Source organism: Varroa jacobsoni, unplaced genomic scaffold, assembly GCF_002532875.2.
Source record: "Varroa jacobsoni isolate VJ856 unplaced genomic scaffold, vjacob_1.0 scaffold_1049, whole genome shotgun sequence".
Classification (NCBI taxonomy): Eukaryota; Metazoa; Arthropoda; class Arachnida; order Mesostigmata; family Varroidae; genus Varroa; species Varroa jacobsoni.
The window spans coordinates 28761-51464 of record NW_019213951.1 but is presented as its reverse complement, the minus strand read 5'-3'; the positions used below and the strand labels follow the sequence as shown (position 1 = coordinate 51464).

The 22704-nt window shown below is 43.2% G+C and overlaps 1 long non-coding RNA gene across 1 annotated transcript in view; it reads left to right on the top strand.

Moving 5' to 3' along the window:
* Positions 1-16826: 16826 nt before the first annotated feature.
* The window catches only part of LOC111266081 (uncharacterized), a 31990-nt gene continuing 26112 nt past the window's right edge, over positions 16827-22704 (top strand). Inside the window, exons 1-2 of the long non-coding RNA XR_002683858.2 lie at positions 16827-17240; positions 22338-22444. This is a non-coding gene — a long non-coding RNA (uncharacterized LOC111266081). The remainder of the gene's footprint in view (positions 17241-22337; positions 22445-22704) is intronic.

Below are 22704 nucleotides of genomic sequence, written 5' to 3'. Positions count from 1 at the left end.
GTGTCGGAATAAAACGAATGTGATACGTTGTCTTTATAACGTCATAACATTAGTTCGTTGATCAATAAATAAAATTACGTAATTCTATTATATTAAATAAAGTGACTATGTCATATATTTACAGAATATTTAGTCCCTGAAAAGCGTGCATTCTAACACTCTCTCATCAAATTATCTGTCTATGAAGAACACGAATGATTATATTTTATAATTAAAGAAATTATACATAGAAGTCAATCACAGATACCCATTCATAATTGACATAAAAGACAGACTGGAATTTCTAGTTTAATTAAAATACTTTCTGATTGCAATTAAGCTTAAACTTGCTCAAATCTCTAATATCCGCCACATCGCTAAAACGCTCGAGTTTTAATACAGTGATAAACGTACTCTAGCCTCTAGTAGTTCTCGGTGCGAAAATATTGAACACTCACAAAATTCGGCTAACCTCTTAGAACAGGATGGAGCGTAATTTTTAATATCCTAGACGTCAGTTTCGGCATTGTCTACAAGCTAGTTTCGAAAATTAGCTCTGCAAGTTTCGCGTAACCCCAAGCACCTTGATCGAAATATTTAGAAGTTCTTCTGCGTGATATAAATCTTAGGACCGAGCCATAGGATGCTTGGTCCTTCTTTATCCCTTCGGGAGAGATATTCACAGAAACAGTATTCCCTTTATTGTCGTCTCCTAGAGCCACGCACTGGGTCGTTAGATATTTAATATCATTTCTTCTCCCCGCCTCTCTGTCTCTGTTTCAAGCAAAGCCGGCTAAGTGGACAACTTCGCGGCAGAGTGCACGAAGGCTTCAAAGAATTTCGTTTCTAACCTCGACCCAACCTCGTCATCGTCGTCCTCACAGCGCCCCTTCAGAATGCAGAATTTCTTCATGGTGCCCCTTCTGGTGTCACCGCAAATCACTCTCTCTCCGAAAGCAGTCAGGCTCGTTGAAGGCTGGCTGAACGCATGTCGATGCGCAGTGTGGCGCACATATCCGGCACGGATCGCTGCTTCGAAGATATTCATACGACAAACTAGAGCGTTGTCGGCGCGGACCATGCCGGGATCAGCTGGCATATAGGAAAGGTTAGCAGACACCTAAGACGGCATCCGTGAATACGATCAGTATTCGCGTAATTTATTTACCATTTCGTTGTTTCGCTTTTCTCCAGCAATTGATTCGTTGATAGAGCGACTACAATTCGCCTCTGTCGTGCTTCCATAAGCTCTGACATGCGATGTCTCGTGTCTGATTGACTGAACGTTATGACGAGGTGGTCCGAAGTACGGGACGGATGACCGTAGTGGTAACGGATCCAAACATTTCAACACATTGACTAGCAAGCGGTAAGTTCGCCAAGATAAATGGACTATCATTGGCACAGCAGATAAGAGTCAGTTTACTTGTGGGCTAAATTTCCAGGTCAGAGCTTTAAATGACTAAAGCGATTTGTCGATTTTGGAGCAGACTGCTATCCAAAAAGGTTTATCCGAGATCACTTATAAACCTCTTATTGCCAACACGGCACACCTGCCCAAAATTTTCAACCTAATTAGATAGTGGTCATAGAAGATCCTAGTTCTAGTAATGGTGATTTTCTGCTTTACGGATTTTTGTCTCTTTTATAATTTGGTTTTTGCATTTCTACTCGAACTATTAGTCAGCAACTATTGTGACGCGGTGTTCATCCCATCACATAGCATATAACTGCAATACAACGCCCGAGAGTGTCACTTATGCATGGGTGATCATTTCCGTGTGAATGCACTCAGTTTAAACTTTGCCACTCCTAACCAATTCAGCTTAGGTCTTCGATCTCGCTTCCACCTTCTTCTACCTTCAGTTGGTGCATTTCAAATGAATAATTAGGCTCACAGCCTAAACCGCAGTCGTGCGAACGAGCGACGAGTCACAGGACAAAGCCGACACGCATCGAACGCTTCAGGCGAAACAAGCAGGTAGCCAGTAAACACTGTAACAGCACCCGACTTGTGAAGCAGTTTGACGCATGATATTTAAAGTTCTTCCCGCTTACGTTACCAAATCTACTTTGCTGATCCGGTATAAATTCGTTCCCGATGTCGTTATAGCTTTTCGGTCGTTGGTGGAACCAGTGCTACCTTCGCCATTTCGAACCGCAGCGATTTTTCTTCCTCGTCTTCAGCGTTTTCATCCACTCGTCGTTGTCTTCTCCGCCGTCATCTGCCCTCCTTGACTTGATCCCTTTGGGAAATCTTGCTTGCTGCTGGTGCGCCGGTTTCTCCCGACTTCTTTGTGTTTCTTTCCTTCCCCTTCCTTTTCCACCTCGAGCGTTCGTTTCGAGCTCTCGAAAGTGTCTGTCTGTCTGTCTTTTCTATCCGAGGATGCGAGGGGCAAACCAAACCGCCGAGCAACAGCAGACAGTCTACAACAGACCGGCATCTGAGCGGCGGCACGCACATCTCAGACCACCGTCTTTACCCCATTGCCACCCACGCATTGCTTGCTCGTTTCTGTTGCTCCTTTTTCCCCTGATGCTTGCCTCTGCGTAACTCTGGTTGTGGCGGTGGTGTGTAGCAAGCAAACTATAGGCCAGCCAGCTAGCCACCCAGTCAATTCCACCGAAGCAATCTAAGTCTCCCACAAGCTTGTCAAGCCCCATGGCAATTAGAGCAAATTCGGATGTCGTGTTGTCGTCTAGTTGAGTTGCTATCTCACTTTTTGTCACCAACGGTGACATCGGCGCTGCTAGGAACGACAGCTGTTCTTTGGCCTTTCTGGCCTGCCCTGCTTTCCTACTGAGTGCTGTTGATTGTAGTTTCGATTTGTATGTGCCTTGAAGAGAACATTGTTGTTGCTGCTACTGCTGCCGTCTCGTATTCCCATTCATACTGTAGCTACTTGATGCTGGTGCTTCAACCATCGCCGTCTTGGTTCTCCGTTCGCTCACATGCGTAACTCTCAGCTACCCTGCATCGCAGTCCTACTAGCCCATTGCCCATCACCCATCGTGAAGTAGGGCGATCCTCTCTTTACCCCTGTTCTTCGAGCACATGCCTGTTCGACCCGTTAGTCTGAAACAGGGAAGACCAGCCCGCCTACTGAGAACACGTGCATTGCGCATACACACACAGGCCGTACATAAGTGGTCCTTACAGAAGGGACGAATGCATGAGGGGACTTCTGTTGAGATCGAGAAGGGCCTGCGTGCACTCGAGTTGAAACCCACCGGCTTAGCCAACACGGGAAATGTTCCTATGCGTCTCTGAAGTTTACAGAAGCAATAGGCTTTGAACACAACAGTAGCAGCAACAGCTTGCATGAACGGCGTCAGGACCGAACTGGCGAACGATGCTGGATCGTCAGCAAAGCTGCGATCGGACACTACGTGAACACAGGTTAAAACACAGGCGCCTGCATACAAATGCTTTACTTCGTTTGACTACCTTTATTTTATATCATGTATACTGTAGTGGTATTAAGACGTTGATAGCCTAGTGCTTTTCTTACCTCTATTTCATTACAACCGTTTTTTAGCGAGGAGCAGTGCAATCTATGGGGTCTGTGGCGTCATATGGCTGACCGTTTTTTTTTACTAAGTTGTGCTTCGTTGAAAATCTCTTGTCAAAGATGGTTGGGCAAGAAATGCAAATTGGTGTTATCAACAGAGTCAGACATCCTAAAACATTTAGCAACACCGCAAACCTTTACATACTAGACCTAAGGTCGATACAGAAAGATAAATTAAAGAACTCACTTGCAGACGGCGTATGTTTTGGTATGACAGTGAACGTCTTATGGGAATTTTTCAATTAATTTCCGCTAACTGCATCAATGTATGACTATAAAATTCGGGAATTTTTTGCCGATAAAAATGGCAATGGCTGATGTGCGAAACTCTGTAATCTGGGTATTACTTACATCAAAGGGCATCTTGTTTCGGCGATAATTAGCCCATTTCATCCCCGTAATAGCTAAATGTATACCGCATTTGCCTGTTATTTAGAGAGACATGTTGTGGTCTAGGTTCGAACCTGGACATAGACACTTCGTTTCATACTGGGAGCCAGCCGTTTAATGGAATACCTCACAGCAATACTGGACGTGAAACTTGAAAATTAGCCAATCTCGTTGCTGATCTGCCACGTAAGTTGGATGTTATGACATCCGCGATCTCTGTCTTGATATAGTCGATCATCTATCTTTACAATCATGCTCTGTTTGTTCTTCAAGAATGAGTTCATCGACTATGTGGTCTTTCTCAGTACTTACTCTTGAACCGGGTACAGAGCATATTTAGCTAGCCAGCCATCACTTATCGAAATAGCATAATTTGCTTGTGTTCAACATGGGAGCGCATTATCTAATTAAGTATGCAATATAGTGCATATGATCGTTATCAAGTTCGCGAGTGATGTAAACATTACTTAGTTACCAAAATATTACATCCACGTTCTTATTGCTCCAGCCATTGACTCATTAAAACGTTAGGGCAGGCTTCCTAACCGCGCTTCCCAATCTGATTTTGGCAGAATCTCAGTAGCACGTCTCCTTAGTGCAGGCTCAGGCTCAAGCTCGGGGCCTGCCAATTCCTGCAACAGATGCATATAACTCCCGTGAAAGCTTTTCCGAAATCCGAAGTATCCGAACTAGTGTGTTTGCACTTTTTTTTACGTTGCGTGATTCCATCGCCTGATGGCCTCGTACCGCGTTACTGCCTACCTAAAAGTAGCTCACCGGCTAGCTGGAGTGCGAGCGAGGGCCGGTTTGGAAAGGCCCTTCGTACCTTCATTCGGTCGCCTCAGAGTGGATGGTAAACGCTCGGCTCGTTTGCCGCCACCATGGCCGTCTACTTGGATTAGGGATACAGGAATGAATACGGGGAGGCGGGGGCGAGGATTGGAGAGAGAATGAGCTTGACTAGGACCGCAGAGGGAAGCCGCGGTCAGAGAAGGGGGAGATCACAGCGAAGTACCAAAACTCTAGCGTTGACCAGGAGGTACGGTCGGTCGGCAGGGGTTGCGTTTGCGTCCGGGGGAAGAGGGTCAGCCGGCTAGCTGCTCCATGTATATTCATGTGAAACCGTGTGTACTTGTCTCGTGACTAAATCTCGACCAGATTTTGTGCGAACGTCACACTAGGAAAATTCTGACACAAAGGAGGACAGCGTGTGGTGGTGACTCCAAATCAAAAACCTCTACCAACGCACAGCTGCATGCAGCCAGCTGCTATGCAGGAAGCTGGGGCTCAACCAATGGTTGGGTTTTTTCCACTTGTTATTGGGAATTAGTCTACGCACGATAAGGCTATGCGATCAAGCGACGTTGCATTGCATAAACCGGAGCAAATGTTTGCAGTAAATAAACATAGGTGCATCACGCTCACTACGCAGATTAACGAAACCTATGGCGAGAATGGAGCCGAGTGTGGCATTGTTGTCACACAAATGAGAAATTTTCGAATTAACAGTTAGACAGTTCGGTGTTACGCTGCTGCGACTTTTAATTAGTACGGAATATACTGTGGCGTATGCTATAATAATGTTGTCACATGTTCATGAATCCTGCCAGTATCGAAAGTAGCTCATCGTCTTTTCATTCAGACAAGTTAGATTTACGTATGATCCAACGGATGTTTAGAAAATTTTACGTATTATATGCAACAAAATAAACTGCTCGTTTAGGCCTTACTCAACATCAAGTAAAAATTAGTAGGTATTTCCGCAGAGCTCATTTTTGCATAGACGTAAGCGTGTCCGACTAGGAACAATTTCCTTCTTCCTTGATGACTATCCCATAGACGGACTTTCTTCCGTCTATAAATAAATGAGAAAGAAGTGTGACTGTAGTCAAATACAAACACTGAAACAGATATCAATATCCAGCTAATATTAAATTGTATAAATAACGAGTGTTCAGTGTTTCGTTTGTATCGTTACATTATATAAATCATTCATACATAACATAGTAGTTACTGCGCTGTAACTTATGTAATTTTTAATGTAAGTTCGGACATTTTTAAATACTGATAACTTCAATTCCAGCAATGAATTCACGCTATTCTTCAAGTGACTGCTAAGAAAGTCATCGCAATTTGCAGCCGCATTTTATTAACGTTTGAATTCATCATTAGATATTTTTTTTTGTCTCGAAAACCAGCATCTGCTCTTTTTTTTTTTCTATTTGAATCCAAATTTAAAAAGCTTAACTAATCTAACCACATTTACGACACTATATTCTTCCGACGACAAAAAAAAGCCTTTAACATCGTTGCTGCTTGGAGACGCGTGCAGATGTAGAGCCCTGCTGAAACAGAGTAGTAATGTTTGACCCCGAATTCGATTCAACGTGATATGTTCGCTTTACGACTGGACAAATGACATGGAGCTCGGCTCGCGATGGTCCAAATGCACACCCAGCGGAGGTTCTCCCGAACTCGAACGACACCCCCCCCCCCCCGTCACGATGTCGTTGCACCTTTTGAGAACTCGTTAAATTGTTCATTGCTTACCACCGGGGGTCGGAAGGCTAAAAACAATGGCATTATATGCGACCGGGACTCGGAGGTCAAGTCGGTTTTTTTTTTTCTCTCTTGGTTCTGTCCCGTACTAGACTAGGCAACAAATGTGGGTAATTGCGGAACGCGCCGTCGCCTTAACCTATCGCTTTCTTTACTCCTATTAAATGCGGATACGACACAGCGAAACAGTACTTGAGACAACTGAACGCAGGATACATCGTAAAGGATTACTGTTCCGTCGTTCCTTTGTTTTCGTCCCTATAATGGATATATACATGCATCCCCATATTGCGAAAAATTAATTGAGCAATCGTGATGAATAGTAACTGCATCCATAATCATAGTTAAGAAACAATGATAATGCTGGTAACTAATAAAAACACAAACATCAGCATGGCTAGTTTTACTGAAAGAAATTAGTTATTGGGACTTTGCGAAAGGTGTGATGAGTATTGCAATCACTCGTTTCTAGCTTATACATGTATCTATTAATTATAAACGAAAAAATAAATGGTAAAACGGTGCAATATTAGAGCGATAAAAATCAATCATTACTATTGCACGATCTTATAAACAGCAAATCATCTCTAAATCTTGTTGTTAAGCAAATTGTTGTCCTAACAAAAACTTTATTCTTAAATATATTCCCTAGGATTTAAAATTGACCTTAAAGCCAACCATGGCAAGAGCAGAGTTCACGTCTGTCGACCCAACCGCCACTAAACTTTACTTATCAATTATATTTTCCTACCATGAGCATACATGAGGGCTACATAAATAATTGTGGTATAATTTTAGGGTAACGGAGAGCTTGGTGGGGTAGTACAGATGTATATGTTCGGAACCGATTGGGTTCCGTGCAAGCCGGTCGTCGCTTCGTAGTGTTTTTCCATACATATTTTTCCATCTCCTATTAGAGTTATTTCCCATCGACAATAATTAAAAGTTCGCCATTGTTTGACCGACCGACTAACGTTCTTGCTAAGATCATGAGCGCAGGCCGACCAATAGCTTTCCGTGTGCAAACGGTTGCAACTAGGACCAAGTGTCGGCTCCCATGACTACGCACCCAGCTTGTGTTGGATTTGTAGCGGGTGCGAAGGTTTTATCTATTTCTCCTCGTCTTCGGCAGGGCCGCCGCCGCACCAACCAACGGACTGGTCATCTAAAGGCTTCTTGCTCAGGCAACGATTTAAGGAGAAGCTTCGTCGGCCCTCTTCAGAACTTAGCCAGGCGTTCGCGCTAACCTGGTCCGCTGCGTGCTTCAACGAGCACAGGGTACCAATCGTGCCCTCCACCTTCCACGTAGGGAAGATGTGCCCTACAAACGATTCTTGGAAGTGCTCTGAGGTTGATGCTACACACAGACACGATGGGTTGAAATAGGGGCCTCAAGTGAATAAAGAAGAAGAAAGCTATAACACAACCTTCCGAGTCTTATCTGTTGTTCTTCTTTCGTCTTTGCGGCGTAGAAGAGCGAATCCTCTTGCCGTAGTTAGGTAACGGATTCTTTTGCAAAGGTGCCTGTCTGCTGGCAAGTTCACTACTAACCGATAATTAGAATCTCGCTAAAAATTCGAAAGAGAGAGCAGGAGAAAAAGAAATTTTCGATGTACGACTGGACAGACCCATCCTATGTACTCTACATGAGAGTAGGGATTAGGCAGGAGAAGATCAGTGTGAAATAGCAGATACAAGAAAAAACACGCATGCATCAAAAAAAATTGACGAAAAAAGTTGTGAATATTCTTAGCTGTCGTGGCATGCAAACTCTGTGGACATTGAATCTTCTGCGAGCTACAAACTATCGCTTCTTTTGGTTTCTAATGATTATGCTGACGTATCTTGTTAGCTCGACAGGTTTCTCATCCCTTTGTTATGTTGTTTGCCTTCCGTGCAGATTGTTGTTTTTCAATCTCAGTATTGCTATTACTGCAATAGTTGCTATTAGTGGCTGTTTCGTTAGATAAACACGAAGGAATGAATGTAATACGAAATAGGCCTAACGCCTTTGATGACTCCCTAGGGGTATCTTCTTAAGAAAACTGTTGTTTTCGACTAGCTCTTTTTTAGTGTTTTTTGAAAATGGCGCTACAATGGAGTGGTCATTTTCTAGAAGTGCTATTACTATCGGCACTGCATGTACGGCCGCGGATCTTTTCCATGGCTGATGGTTTAGATTGGACGGAGGCAAACTATGAGTAGGCACGCATAAACATGAAAAGACAAAAATCATACTGTTCTCATATAAAGTTTGCAGGACCAGACTGCAGCCATATGGATTACTGAGAGACAAATCTGTCATCTGACTAAATTAACGATTCCAAGTTGCGTAAGATCAGCTTAATCCCCGGTACAGTAACCAATGCTCGTATAACACGCACACAAATAAACATAGGTAAAAAAAAAAAGCATTTAAATCAATCGGCGTAAGATGCAGTCAAGTATGTGGAGATATGTAAATGAAACCTAACAGCAATACAATTGAGCCTGTGGGCTGTGGCCTGGTCCCTAACATATGCAATGACCAGCTACGTATGTCCAAGTAGATGCGCAAAGCCTTCAGTCACTTTAAAACGAAAGCTTGTTACCTCTAAATACCTCTAATTAAGAATACATTTTGAAGCACAACATATTCTGTAGATGGATTACTGAAAATGGTTCTAAAGTCTAGCTGGTACAATGGGATAAGATGTGGCGCGTTTTGGTTTCGCTATTAATCTTATAGATAACTACTCCTAAGAACAATAATTTTTTGGCCCTTGGCAAGTTAACATGAGGCACAGCGGATATATGAAATTGGCTGTTGTCGTGCACACATATGAAGAAGTGAATGAGGCATTCATTTATCTTGCACGTTATTGATAACCTGGTAATTCTCTCATCGAGCGTTTCATGACAAACCATAATTATGTATTATGGAAATCCTCGCTAAGGCTAGGGCGTGTGACGCTATTGTTGCAACTTTGCTCTTTCTAAAATTGGACGTATTGATAATGGGTGGCGCTTTCATTGGAGCCAACATGCACACTTCAAGGTAAATACGAACAGAAGTTCGGCTGTGGCGGTATTCTGATTTGCCTAATCAGGTGCAAAGGTAGCAAAAGGCCTGCCTGTTTTCTGGAGGATGCATTCGAAAGGTTCATTTTCGATATAGCTCATTTTGTGTAATACTGCTTCTACGCTGTTCGGGCCAAACAGGGCAACCTCTCAAATCTGTGTTCTGTACAGGAGTCTGTATTTTGAGAGGGTATCAATCATATTGAACATTTCACTTTCAAAGTTTTTTCGAATACTTTCTGATCCTTCGGTTCTCACCTGGATAACTTTGGGGCTCTTTCTGACCCCAAACGCGTCCGAATGTCTTTCTCGTAAAGCTTATTAGTCGCGATAAGCGATAGCAATTACTTCATGCGTATTTTGACATGCTCTAATTCGTTATAAGCGAAGTATGCCAATGATGCCAAGTGAAGTTCTCTTCATTCAGTCGAATCTGCAAATTCTAATCGTCTGCATTGCGCAGTAGCTATTGCCAGTTAGAACAGCGTTGCCAAAATACACCGACCAACCACGAGCTAACCTATGCCTTTAGCCATGTTTACGTTTTGTGAGAGTCGTTTACAGAATTGTAGGAATGATATTGTTGTTACCGTTAAAAGGAATTCCCATTGGCTCGACTACCCGTTAACTCAGTTTAGTATCATCAAAAGATGGACGAACGTTACAGATTTGTATGTGCCCAGATGTATATAGACACTTGAGTCTTCGTCAGCTAATATGTCTGTCATTCATGACTCAAGTGTCGCCGTTACTGCCTTTCTTCTCGCTCATACGACAACCCCACCGCACGTGGACGCCGGCGTCACCGAACAGCAGAAACATGTCAACAGCCGTGCCGTCCATAATCGCTATGCCGGAATTTTTGTCGCATGATGTTGCGATGTTAATGAAATTGCCTGCGGTCCACACCACTGCGGTTCGCGCTATCCCGCGCTTCGTGTCCCTTTTTCCTTTTCTTGTTCGTCATCGTAAAATTTGCTTTCGCTCTTGGAACCGCTTATTCTGTTACTAAAATAATGATTCGTTAGTGAACGAATGACGGAAATGCGGTGACGCCAGTGGCACCAGCAGTAGCGGACATTAACGCTGTAAACGGAAGGCAAAAATTGCATTTGGCTGTTCTTTCTCTTTCTCCCTCTCTCTCTCTCTCTCTGTTCTTCGTTTGCTTCCCTGCGAAAGCGCAACACGCCTCATGCCGTCGCCGACCAACGAAATCCTTCTTTTCGTTAGCATGAAGGTTATTCTGTAGCTGCATCGCGGCATCCTCGGCGTCACCAGCGACTCAGCGGCAGCTATGAGGGAAAGCTACGCTCGTAGAAAACTACTATTCTCCCCGATTCTCGCTAGCGAACTAGGACCCTCTTCATATCTCTTGTAGTTTTGCCCATTTCTTTTACAGCTTTGCTGATACAAGCAGCAGCAGCAGCAAAATCAGCAGGTCTTTCTGTACGTCCCTTTGTCTGCTTCTAGTGGCCAGCTCATCACTTGCCACAGGCTGCAAGCTGCAGGCGTTCCACTATCGCGAGGAATTCCTTTTAGTACGTCAGTCAAGATTGTCGACTTGACAGAACTACAAGGCTTGCGAGGACACTATTCCTTCACCCGTCGGTCATATGGAGTACGCGCAAGCACAATATATTTGCTGCGCTGTCTCCGTCGCTAGCGGAACGACTGCTATTGTTGTGGCTAGCAGACGATTGACACTGGTGCTACTCGAAGAATCAACCGGGACGCATGGGCTGCCAGGAAGCGGCAGCAACAAGAGGCCTAGCGCGTCTCCTTCTTTCATTCTTGGTGTTCGACGACTGCCAACATGAGAACAAGCATAGGGAAAAGGATGGAGGCCCGGCGGAGGGTAGAAAGCTAATAGCATAAAGGCAGGCGGGCGGGCAAGCAAGCTCAAACAACTACTTGGAAGAAAAAGAAGGAGTTGCAAAGGAAGACGAGGTAAAAAACAAATTATACTGTGATTTATTATTATTAGAGACGCCGCTAGTCCTGCCGCAGCTATTGTTGCTGGTTTTGCAGCTGCTGCTGTTTATGATGTTAGTTTGGGTTCAGTTTCGACAGCCGCCGCCGCCGCCGTTGCCGCCGCGGTTCCTACCAATGCCAGCGTTTCCACCGCTAACGAAAAATTGTTGCGTTGCAATGAAGCAGAAATGCTACATAAATCAAATTAAAGAAATTTAATAACCTCTGACGGCCCGGTTCATCTCGCTCGACGGCTCTTGTCGAAGGCAGGGAAACCCCACCAGCTCTGAAGGGCTCGCAGCTCATAGACATCAGCACAACATAGTCTCGGCATCTTTTACCTCGTCGAGGGCCTCCCTATGCGCTTGTCAGGGGCTGAAATGGAACTGGACGAGAATTTGTGAAAGAGTGCACGGGTTTTAGACAGCATCGCGGATGCGACCGCTATTACCGACTACGCGTGGATACGACAATGAGCGTCGTTGTAGGTGAAGGCATGTGCACAGACATTTGCAGCCGTGTCCTTGCTGAAGACCGGTAGACAGCGGTAGTAAAATGGTACACTCTTAGCAGGTAAACAGGTAAGGCTAGCAAAAATGAAGCCATGAGTCGAAGTGGAGGAATAGCAATTCTTTTGATATGGAAAATAAAAAAGTAAGGGAGGTATTTCGTAAAGTTGTCGTCGTTGGAAAGGCCACCTTCTGTACGGCATAAAGCCACATAAGTTTTGCTGGTGGGATTATATATATACGGCATCATATATATATATAGTCGCATAGTATATAAACGGATAAAGCATAATTTATGTAAAAAATAAGCTGACACGTGAGCGCTATTCACGTTCCCTAGCGGGAGAAGCTTTTTCGTTTACAGATGTGAAAATTGCATTTACGCATTGTCTGGTTTATCCGCATCCACTTCTCTAAAGTGGTCGATACGTGAGATTCGAGTGTGAAATTTACCATTCACACATTGTTGGTGTTTGTAGCTCCACTCGGAGCTTTAAAGTTTGCCACAATAAAGAAAGTCATACCTACTGGCAGCTATCTTCCGGGGCCATTTTACCAGGTATTGGTAGACGCTTCGTTGAAAGCTGGATCGTCTGATCTGGCTTCGATTTCGACCGGTTTTCCTTTAACTAGACAAGACAGCTAGGAAAAGTACATCGATCATAATGCACTGGCACCGTCCGGAGCAAATCATAGCCACGACGTAGACGTTATATCTGGAAGTAATTTCAACTGGCTAGTTCTAGATGAGTCGAATAGAGAAAAAAAAGTCTCTTGAGTTGCTCTTAAGGATGACACACGTAAGGACAAAAACGTTAGTGTCCAACACTTTCGCATTTGCCCGAAAGCTTCTTGTTTTCAGCCTGTCTCCAGGACCACTTGGGACCAGAGAATATCGTACGTGATTGATATCATTGAGTTTGGAGGCATGTGCGCCATTAAAGGATCGACTGTTAAACGAAACATTAGACACCTATAAATCTTTTAACACGTCGCTTAAATATGGGGAAAGACAGCACCTTTCAGGATTAGTATTCAGCCAGGTGTGAGAACACGTCTAACGGCTGAAAAATCTGTTACCACACCACGCATAAGCTCTACAAAACGCTAACCTGAACTAATCTTGTCATCACTAAGCGAAATCGATTTACCTAATAGGCTACCAACTCGAATATACCTAGCAGAGTATGCCTAGACCAGATTGGCGTAGGTAGGTGACAACACGTGGGTTGTCACTCAGCAGGGAATATTAGGATACTGGTTACTTCATTGTCGATGATGGTTCCCAACGCTGAAACCTGTTGCGGAGACGATGTTGGCAGCAGCCCGATATTCACCAAACAGAGATGCACAAGACCGGGTACCAAAGAGACATATGACAAGGTCAATATTACTTTTGACTTTCTCGTGCACGTATTACATGGCCAGCTAGCGTGCTTGGTCGAGTTAGATTACACAGAAATATGACCATATACTTCATATATTGACAGACGCATACATAGTCCACCTCCAACTCTCGGCGTACAAAGAGAAGCAACGCTCGAAAGGTTAATAAAGACGTCGTTGGTTCCGCGAAACGGGAGCGAAAGAAAAAGGCGAAAGTCCCATGAAAGTGATTTGGCACGAACTTGGGGCATCGCTATCACCGGCGTTCGAATAGGCTTTGCTGTTGCTAAGTCTTGCCCGGTATCTTGTTTTTGGCCAAACCCGACTCATCGACGAGAGCTGGCCTCGACGCTGACGACGTCAACGGTGACATCAACAACAGGTCACGCAGTAGCAGTGGCGTCAGATGTCGCCTCATCGTTACCGGTCATCACCGTCCCCAGTTGTAGCAGTTATGGTAATAACCGCGGCAGGACCAGCAACGGACTCGCCGAACCACCAATGGTAGCAGTTTTTAGTTCGGTGCCCCGAAGTGGAGCGGTACAGTAAAACGGGTCAGCGAGGCATTGCTTTGACGATGGAAGCGCAGAGTCATTCCCCAACTTTTTAACATGCATCACTGATGCTGTGTGGCTCCTCATGATGTTGTGCATGCAGCGGTGAGCTGCTGGCAAGCCTAACAGCCCTTCATCTGGCACTCCCAACACGAGTGCCAGATGAAGGAAAAGGAAAAAAGAGAGGGGTTTAAAGCGGAACTTCTGTGCGCAAGTGAAAGCGTGCAAAAGTGAACGCCGACGGATAATGGCAACAAACGAAAAGCACGCAGCTACGATAAAAGTACGAGGACAGAGGGTGTGTACGATTGCAAAGTAGAAAACACTTCGGATTAGTAGCTGTCTGTGTGCACTTCGAAAAACGACCAAAAAGCCACACCGACACGAACGAATGTAACTATGGCAAAAGGTGAAGAGGGTGGGTCTGCAAGCTGACTAGGGTAGAGTAAATAGCGTGAAACGAGAATAGTGCAGGAAGCAAAAGTCGGGTACAAAATACCATAAAGATCCTTAAAGAGCAGTCTAAAAGATGCACAGTCGAAGAGTTTAGGAGGAGCGAGCACGGGTAGCTGGTCGGAGGCGTCAGAGGATAAGGAATAAAGGAGGAAGAGCCATCTACAACCTCTATACTGTGTTCTCTTTCTGAAGGAAAAAGAACGGACCTTGAAGAGAGTCCATAAAAAGGCACGATACCGCGCGACCCACTTGTGGCTTTTTCCCCGACTACGAAAGGCGGTCATGGACGATGGCACCATGGCCTGCGATGCTGCTACTGTAATACTAAGGCTATCAATGATCAATCTGGCAATATTTCCGTTGTTCTCTCTATTTGTCTATGTTTTCACTATTCCGGTTGCGCTTACGCTGACTAATCGTCTGAAGAATCAAGGTGGCTGGCTGTTGAAAAGCGGCCTAGTTTCATCTTGGCTCATTTGGGGCCGATAGTCATTACATAACAGCAACATATTAAGGGTGCTTGCCACAACATGGCAGTTCGAGGCTGATAATATGACCGAAAATAGATCTCTACAGCTGATTATTGTGTATTCATGTCAGTGAGACATATAAATGAAGCATGTGAATACGAAATATTGCCGCGAAATGAATCATCGATCATCGTTACCGTGAGAAAACGAAAAAGACCAAAATATCAGGCCTGGGATTAACTTAAAACTTGGGATTCGAGTTTGAACTAGAGTCACTGCTCTCATATATTGATTCATATACCTCTGAGTTGTAGTTGCGCAGAGCTTTATGTGATACGTAGATTACTATTTCACCTTTTCCGAACAATTTCAATAGTGATCATAATGGTATGTAGAGTGACAACCGTAACCGGTCGTACCAGGACACTTATATATATTCTACGCCCCACAAGGCCGGTGTACCGTGAAATTTTCATACAGTAACTTGGTTGCCTATTTATATTCGTCTAACGAAGCTAAGTTTAATTGCGCAAACGAGTTAAGACCATTCGAACTGGTGATAATTATTTTTACATACATTTTCTTTGTTAAAAATTTTTTTGAAAGCTATGCAGAGTGTTGTTGGATTTGTTAATCTACTATTAAAAAACTTTTGTTGTAAAAAAAAAATGCATATCTGGCAAAAAGAGTGAATTTGCAGTCGAAGTGAAGATGGCATTAGATATATTAGTAGGTATTTACATTAAAGCAGGGAATACATAATGACTACTTGAATATATGCATTGTTTTACGATAAGAGTAACTTACAATTCGTTGAGGCGTCAGCATTCTTAATCGGTTTGTATATGGGGCGCGGCTCCCAGTGATTATTGATCCCTTGACACCTCTGCTCCATGTAAGCTTCCATTTCGATGAATGCTTTTACTATGCAACAAATAAAAACTCCATCAAATATGAGTCCTATATGATCATTGTAAAATGGAAAAACACATTTGATGCTAATAATAATCATCATCATCATCAGCGCTATTTTAGTTTTTTTTTTTTGGAAATAAATAGCTAGATATACGTACCTGATCCGACTTTTGTTTCTGTTGTAACTGCTTGCATTTTTTAATGTGCAGTCTTCTTTTTTCGCCTTCCCCTATCTCTGTTTAACAGGAAATCTGTAAACAAAAACATGAAAAAAAAATAGTTACGTTGGCTAAGGAAGTGCAAACGTGTAGATGTAACTAACGTAAGCGAACGCGCCATTTTTCGAAAGTCTACGCGAGACGTGAGTTCTCTGAAAGCCTACTCCAAACCCACTCGCGAGTAAATCGTTTACTCTTCCATCCTTAGGGCACTCTTTAGCGCCGTCTTAATATATGAATGTGTTTTACGTGCATGTCGTTTACCGTGGAGGCCCCAAACGTCACCTTTTCGATAGCTGCTCGGAACTGATTACTGAGAGAGCGTGGAGAAACATATCGGCATAATGTGCAAGCAGACTCTAGCTAAAATGCATGGCATACACACAAAATCAGACGAATCTTTCTAGGTACACGTTGCACTGCTGATAACTACAAGTGACGATTGCTGGTTACGTCTATTAGAGCCTCTCTTCATGCGCCAACGAAAGGACTCGCTCAGAGAGCTCTGTTTGCTTTTTTCAACCGTTATTACGTTCTTCAACTCCAGTGAAAATTTGCATCGTTAACGAGGACTCGTTCGTTCTCCTAGTTGTCCTTTTACCGTATCCGCCCTTTTTATTCTACGACCCGTTTAGTTCGCCTAGTCCCACGTCTACCTTTAGCACACTGGCGACATCTACAGCTAGGGCTTTTAAGGGCAACACTCACCTTGAAGAACTTCTTCTATCTAGTTTTATCCGTCGGCGATTGCTCGTCACTCGCTCAATCCTTTACATGTTTAGTTGAACCTCCTGCCAATACCTTACCTCTGATGACTCCTTATCCACTGTGTGGCTCCCTTTCTTAAAGCGCGACCGACGACAACGACGCGTTGCTCCAGACCATTCTTCCTCTTTAGAGAAATCACAAATGATCCGTGAGCCACACTTCGATTAGACGCTAACCATTCGGTTGAGATCCCAGTCAACTACTCTGAATTTCATTCCTGTTTAAAGATGGCCTACTTGACCCACTCTAGACTATAGCTTACAGGAAAGAAGAACTCAACCAGGTTACTTGGAGCTTTTCAAAAACAGCACTCGACGACTACACAATGATAGTTGTACCGATGCAGTCTGCACGCGCTCGAAGTGCTTCAATTCTGCGGGCTTCTACTCGGCCAGCTAAACCCGCAAATCCTGAAACCTAACAGTACACAAAAGTAAGTAATATTATGAAATGAGAATTGCTATAGTTCCAAGTGATAGTTCGTTCGAGTCTTAGGTAAACATTTGGATACCTAGAATGAAAATGATTTAATTTAGAAATAATAAAAGTGTATATATATATATATAATTTTTGTAACCGGGGCCAGGTAGAAAGCGTGATTTTTACCATGACAATACTTGGTTAACATGAATAGGGTATATAAAATATCTAACATACGTTGTTTTTGCAATGCAAATCGTATACAAATTATTGTTCCATAGCAAAACTGATATGACTGACCAATTTGGGAGTCATTATATTCCTATCAAATTTTCGTCATACAAATAGGATGCGTCTGACTATGACGGCAACACCAGCTAACAAAGCGTGCGTTTAGACAGTAACTAAGTTATAATTTTATCAAAGCCATGATTAGACTGACACCAACGTCTTTAGCACAGCTTAAATCAAACGGCTCCATTGATAAATTCAAACCACGACGACAACTACATATAAATTGTTCTTCACCTCTGTGTTATGAATCTTTTTATTGAGTTTGCCAAGTCTATGCGGTACACATAATCTTCAAACAAACCGACTACTTGTCTCTTCTAGATAGTTGGTATATATACACATTACTGCTATAATACATAATCTGGCTCGGCTGCTTGAACGTCCGTCGGTGTAGGGAACCGCCAATTCACGGGGTCTGCGTTCCTTCGTTACTTTTTATTTGCGTTACGCCCTTTGCTTTTCGACTGCCCCTTCAAACTACTGCCGAGGCAAGCCAGCACCATCTATGGATTTTATATGGCTCGCATCCAGCCCTGCTACTACTTTGTTAGGTCCAACCATATTGGCACATGGTTGTTGGCAAAAACCAGCTTGTGGATATGTGGCAGCCACCCTGGATGTAGTGTTAGTGTTGAATGCAATACGTAGGCCAGAGCGTGTTGCGATGGGTCTGGGTCTAAGTGTGAGTTTGTGGTCCGACAGATTTTTGCCGCTAGCAGGCTCGTGTACAATAGCTTTTGCTATGGCGCGCCCGCGAAGGCACCGGCGGCGCCAGCTGACGAGTATGATTTCTTCATCTTTCGTTGGCTTCTGGCGTAGGTTTCTTGGTTTTCCGCTCTTCGCCATGCGCCGCTTGACTTGCGTGGCCCTTCGTTCTTTTCAAAGCGAACAAGAGGCAGGCGGGCAAGCGGCCGACGATGAAATATAGCTTTGTTATACCAGTCAGATATCACGGCCTACTGCACAGTGCTCACTGGAACACTCGTGTTGTTTAAGGCCTTCGTTGCCCAAAGCTGCCAGCCCACCAATGTCCCGCGAGCCCACATGTGTCTGCGAGCGGTACTAGGACGGGCTGGATATTAGACACACTCCTCATATCGTCCCAAAAGCTAGCTAAATTGATACGATATAATAAAATGTATACTTGAAAATGTATACTGCCTTTCTGCCAACATGGCTGCTATCACTTACGTTGCTATTCCTGTCGAGGTCGCCGAGCCACGCATCAAAGTCAGACAAAGGAAGTAACTCAAGCACGTTTCCGCTTTGCCTCTTGCGCCTTTTCCTGTATTAAAATATTAAACTTCGAGTTAAGACTCGCTGCTAGTTTCTCTAGCTCTAGTTAGAAGTAGAGTATTGGGATTTAAACACTAGTTCTAGCTGTGATAGCTGGGTTTGTTGAAATAATCGTCCGCACCGTGGAGGACGCGATTTAGCTTAACCCAATGCTATACATTCGTCGATTTTCCCTGAAAGCATTGCTGACGGCTATGCTCAACTGCTGAAATTTAGAGATTAGGTTATGTACTTTTCGTATTAGCATTATGTCGCGTATTGACCCCCAGTTTGAGCAAACCGCGAGAGAAACAGCAGAAACGCACGGTAAAATAATTGCATGCAGATTTATTCACACCAACGGAACTATTTGTTGTCCACAGACGTCAAACGATGAGAACGAAGAAGAAAAGCGACAAAAACAGTTGTTCTATTCAATCTAACATCTAAACCTTTCTCGTTATCGGCCGCTTCGTCTTTGCTCTATGCTTTCATGTTTAGTTGTTCCTAGCTTGCTGCTACTCAGACCGCCGATGGAGCCCTTATCGCCTTTGTCGTTTATTTGAAATTTATGAATACATTTGATGGTCTCGTAGTGAAATGACGGGCGTCAAGGTGTCGGCCGTCCTCGGCTTAGTTGCTCCCCACGGAGGTACCGGTCATACACCGCGTGAGGGTATCTGCAATCACCAAAAGACAGAAGGCCACCGCTACCGTTTCCCGCTTGGTTACTGTCTACAAAGCGGACTCGTAAGCAACGCCTAGGATATGTGTCTCGACGTATATGTTAGATGGGGTCCCTGGAGGTTGCAGCAGTTCAAGACGGAAAAACACTGCGTCAATGTTGCCACCGCTTGCACTTGATGTTAAAGAATATACGAGCTAGCGCTAGACTATGCAAATCGGCCCCTGGGCAAAGCTCGGTGACTTGACCGGCCTCTCACAGGACAGCTTGAGGCTGGGAAATGTTCGTCAAACAGTTTTTGGTAGCGCGGAAAACGCACACAAGAAATGTGAGGGCGAAGAAACGCGGGCGATCAGACCTACCCTCGCTATATTTCTGCACAGATATCGGTGCTATATTTGGTACGAGAACGGTAAGCAAACGCATCGATAATCGCGTGCTAGTAGAGACTGCAGAAAAATATTCCAACGGCCACCAAGTGGTGCCTGATCATGGATGGATGGATGGATGGACAAACATTCATCAAAAACACTTTAGTTATTCTGTATGAATGTATACATGTAGTCTAGTGCTTGCCTAACCATATACACCATCAACTATATACGTGGTGTAGATACAGAAAAATACGGCCCTTAACGAAATGCGTATCTGCATAATAATATGAATGGTGAAGTGCGAAGTCACTGAAGAATCGAGGCAGAACGATTTTTCTCTTTGGAAGTAGCGGCCTAATGATTGGATGATTGCAAAGTTTATTTGTTATAGAATCGTAGTCAGTTGGTCGTTGCTTTCGAGCGGCAGGCTGATATATTCGACAACGAAAGAAAGCTAATGATGAAGATAATAATAAAACTGTTGTGAAGACTAACGTATGAGCACGCTTAATGTAATCGCAACTAACGATTCATTACTAAAATAGACATAATCATGACCAATCTTTTTTTTCTGCAACATGGTTTTCTTCTGGACAAGGCTCAAACTCTTTAGCCCTTAAGGCCGAAGAATTTGAGGCTTTTTCTATAACGCGGTGAAGGGCCTATATGCAAATAGTGATGGATTGCGCACTTCAAACCGGCCGCCAAGAGGCTCATATAACTTGTGTTAACTAATGTTGCAAGAATCAAGTTGGAACGTAAATGAAAAAACGACGAATTATCGTTATATCTAAAAGTCAGTAACTTTTAGTGACAGTAAAAGTGGAATATTGTTTTTACACATATATAAAAACACAGTAAGGTGCATCGGTGCGTCGAAGGCTCGCGGCAAAGAACAGCAAACCATTGACTGTTGAATTTAATTCGGCATTAGATTAATCTTTGTATCACTTTAGGATATCTGATGCTTTTCATTCACTGTTTTTTTGTTAAATCCTATGTAAGTATCGATCAAGTTTTCGACGGATGCTCATACAACAAATAAGTACGTAAACGACCAACTACGAGCATTGAATGATAACTTTAAACGATAGAACTGATGGAGCATCCTGGAGCTTCGCTGAAACCTTTAAACACTAAAGGGACCTCACCTGTGTCGTTCAAAGCGTACGATGAAAACCGTTGTGTTAGGGCTATTACGAAGTCTATAGTAGATCGGTAATTACTGATGCATAGACATCTCGTAATATTTTTTCTTTGTTAGCGCGTCGGTTGTCTTCTTCGATTTTTTTGATATCTTTGAAATCAAGTCGGTAGCCATCGTCGCACTTAGTATATATAATATATACAAAATAATTTGTATGAAATGTATACAGAGGTATCGATACTTATAGCGGACGGAACAGTTATGCACCGCGTTTCTTTTTTGTGATTTACACACTGCCGTTTCGTTCGGCTGGTTTTAACATTGATTTTTTAAGTACTGAATGCGTATTCGATAGTGTAATCAAGTTCAGGTCAGTAACATTCACTTATCATTGTTAGGTACATTAGGAAAATTATATCAAAACAACAAACATGTTCTTCCAAAAAAAACATATAGGTATCTCCGGATAGTTAAGATGCTAGGTTTCCTAGTGAAATCACATAGGGACATAAAGAGACGAAAAATAGCCGATACATGTGTATAGTTATTTATGAAATTTGAAGATGTATGCGATTAGGTGCAGCTGCATATACACGCGCAACTAAGGAGCTATGCTCGCGTGCAGAAAGCCAAATAAACGTCATACGGAGCAGACGAAACACTCGGAACACGACCCATCTTACAACTACAAGATGTAAAAATGGATTTTTCTTCTCATGCACGCTGTCAGTACTTGTCAGCCGAGAATTATCGAAACAGGGCGACGGTATCCGACGTCCTTTTCAGTCGTCATCTAGAGATAGATACACACGGGCTGCCCATCCACTAACGCGGGCAATGCTAATAACACAATCTGAAAAGTTTATGTTGCGTTAGATCGAAGTACGTAACGTTTATGTTATGAGGATATTACGTTAAGTTTATTTTACGTTAAGATATTACGTACGTAATTTAATGTCAACTGCAATAACAAAACAATGCACTTTGGTGGTTACGCTGTTAACAACTTCGCTAAGTAAGTGTGTATTGCACAAAAAATAGACTGTTGGGGGATTTTAAACATAACTAAAACTGAGGTATTTACATTTGGTTTGCAGCTCAATCTTCTGATGCGAAACTGTCAAAAATCTCATTGCGCGCAAATCTGTCAACGGATCAAGGCATATTTTAATGGGAACGAACGACAGAGCAATAATAAGACGATATCTCCTTACTGAATACATGAACTAGTTTAAATCTATTTTGTGGTAGGTAAAAGGGAAAAACACACCTGACACACACTTATGCATGGTAATAATCTTTCACCACCCAGGGCTTACCTGTATTATTTTTCAGGCCCTCTGGTTCATGACATGGCTATGCTGGATGCGTAAAATGTGACACAAATGACGAGGTCAATGTGAGACTACAGTAAAGAGAAAAGGCAAAACTTGCGGTTGAAGGTGTGTATGTCCCTGTCATCTACCCACCCTAAACGTGGCCTTCTATATCTCACACAAAGTCATAATTGTTCAGTGCTCCTTGTAATATACTAATAAATAAAAGAACACTTTTTTACAGTCACAAGGTCATAATTGAAAAATCGGTAGCCTATGATATTTAAAGATCACCTTTTTTCCCTGCCGCATTTGCTTTGTTATCCATTATCCACTCTGTTTTTCCATATTTCTAGATAATCGAGGTGAATAATAATTATCCTATA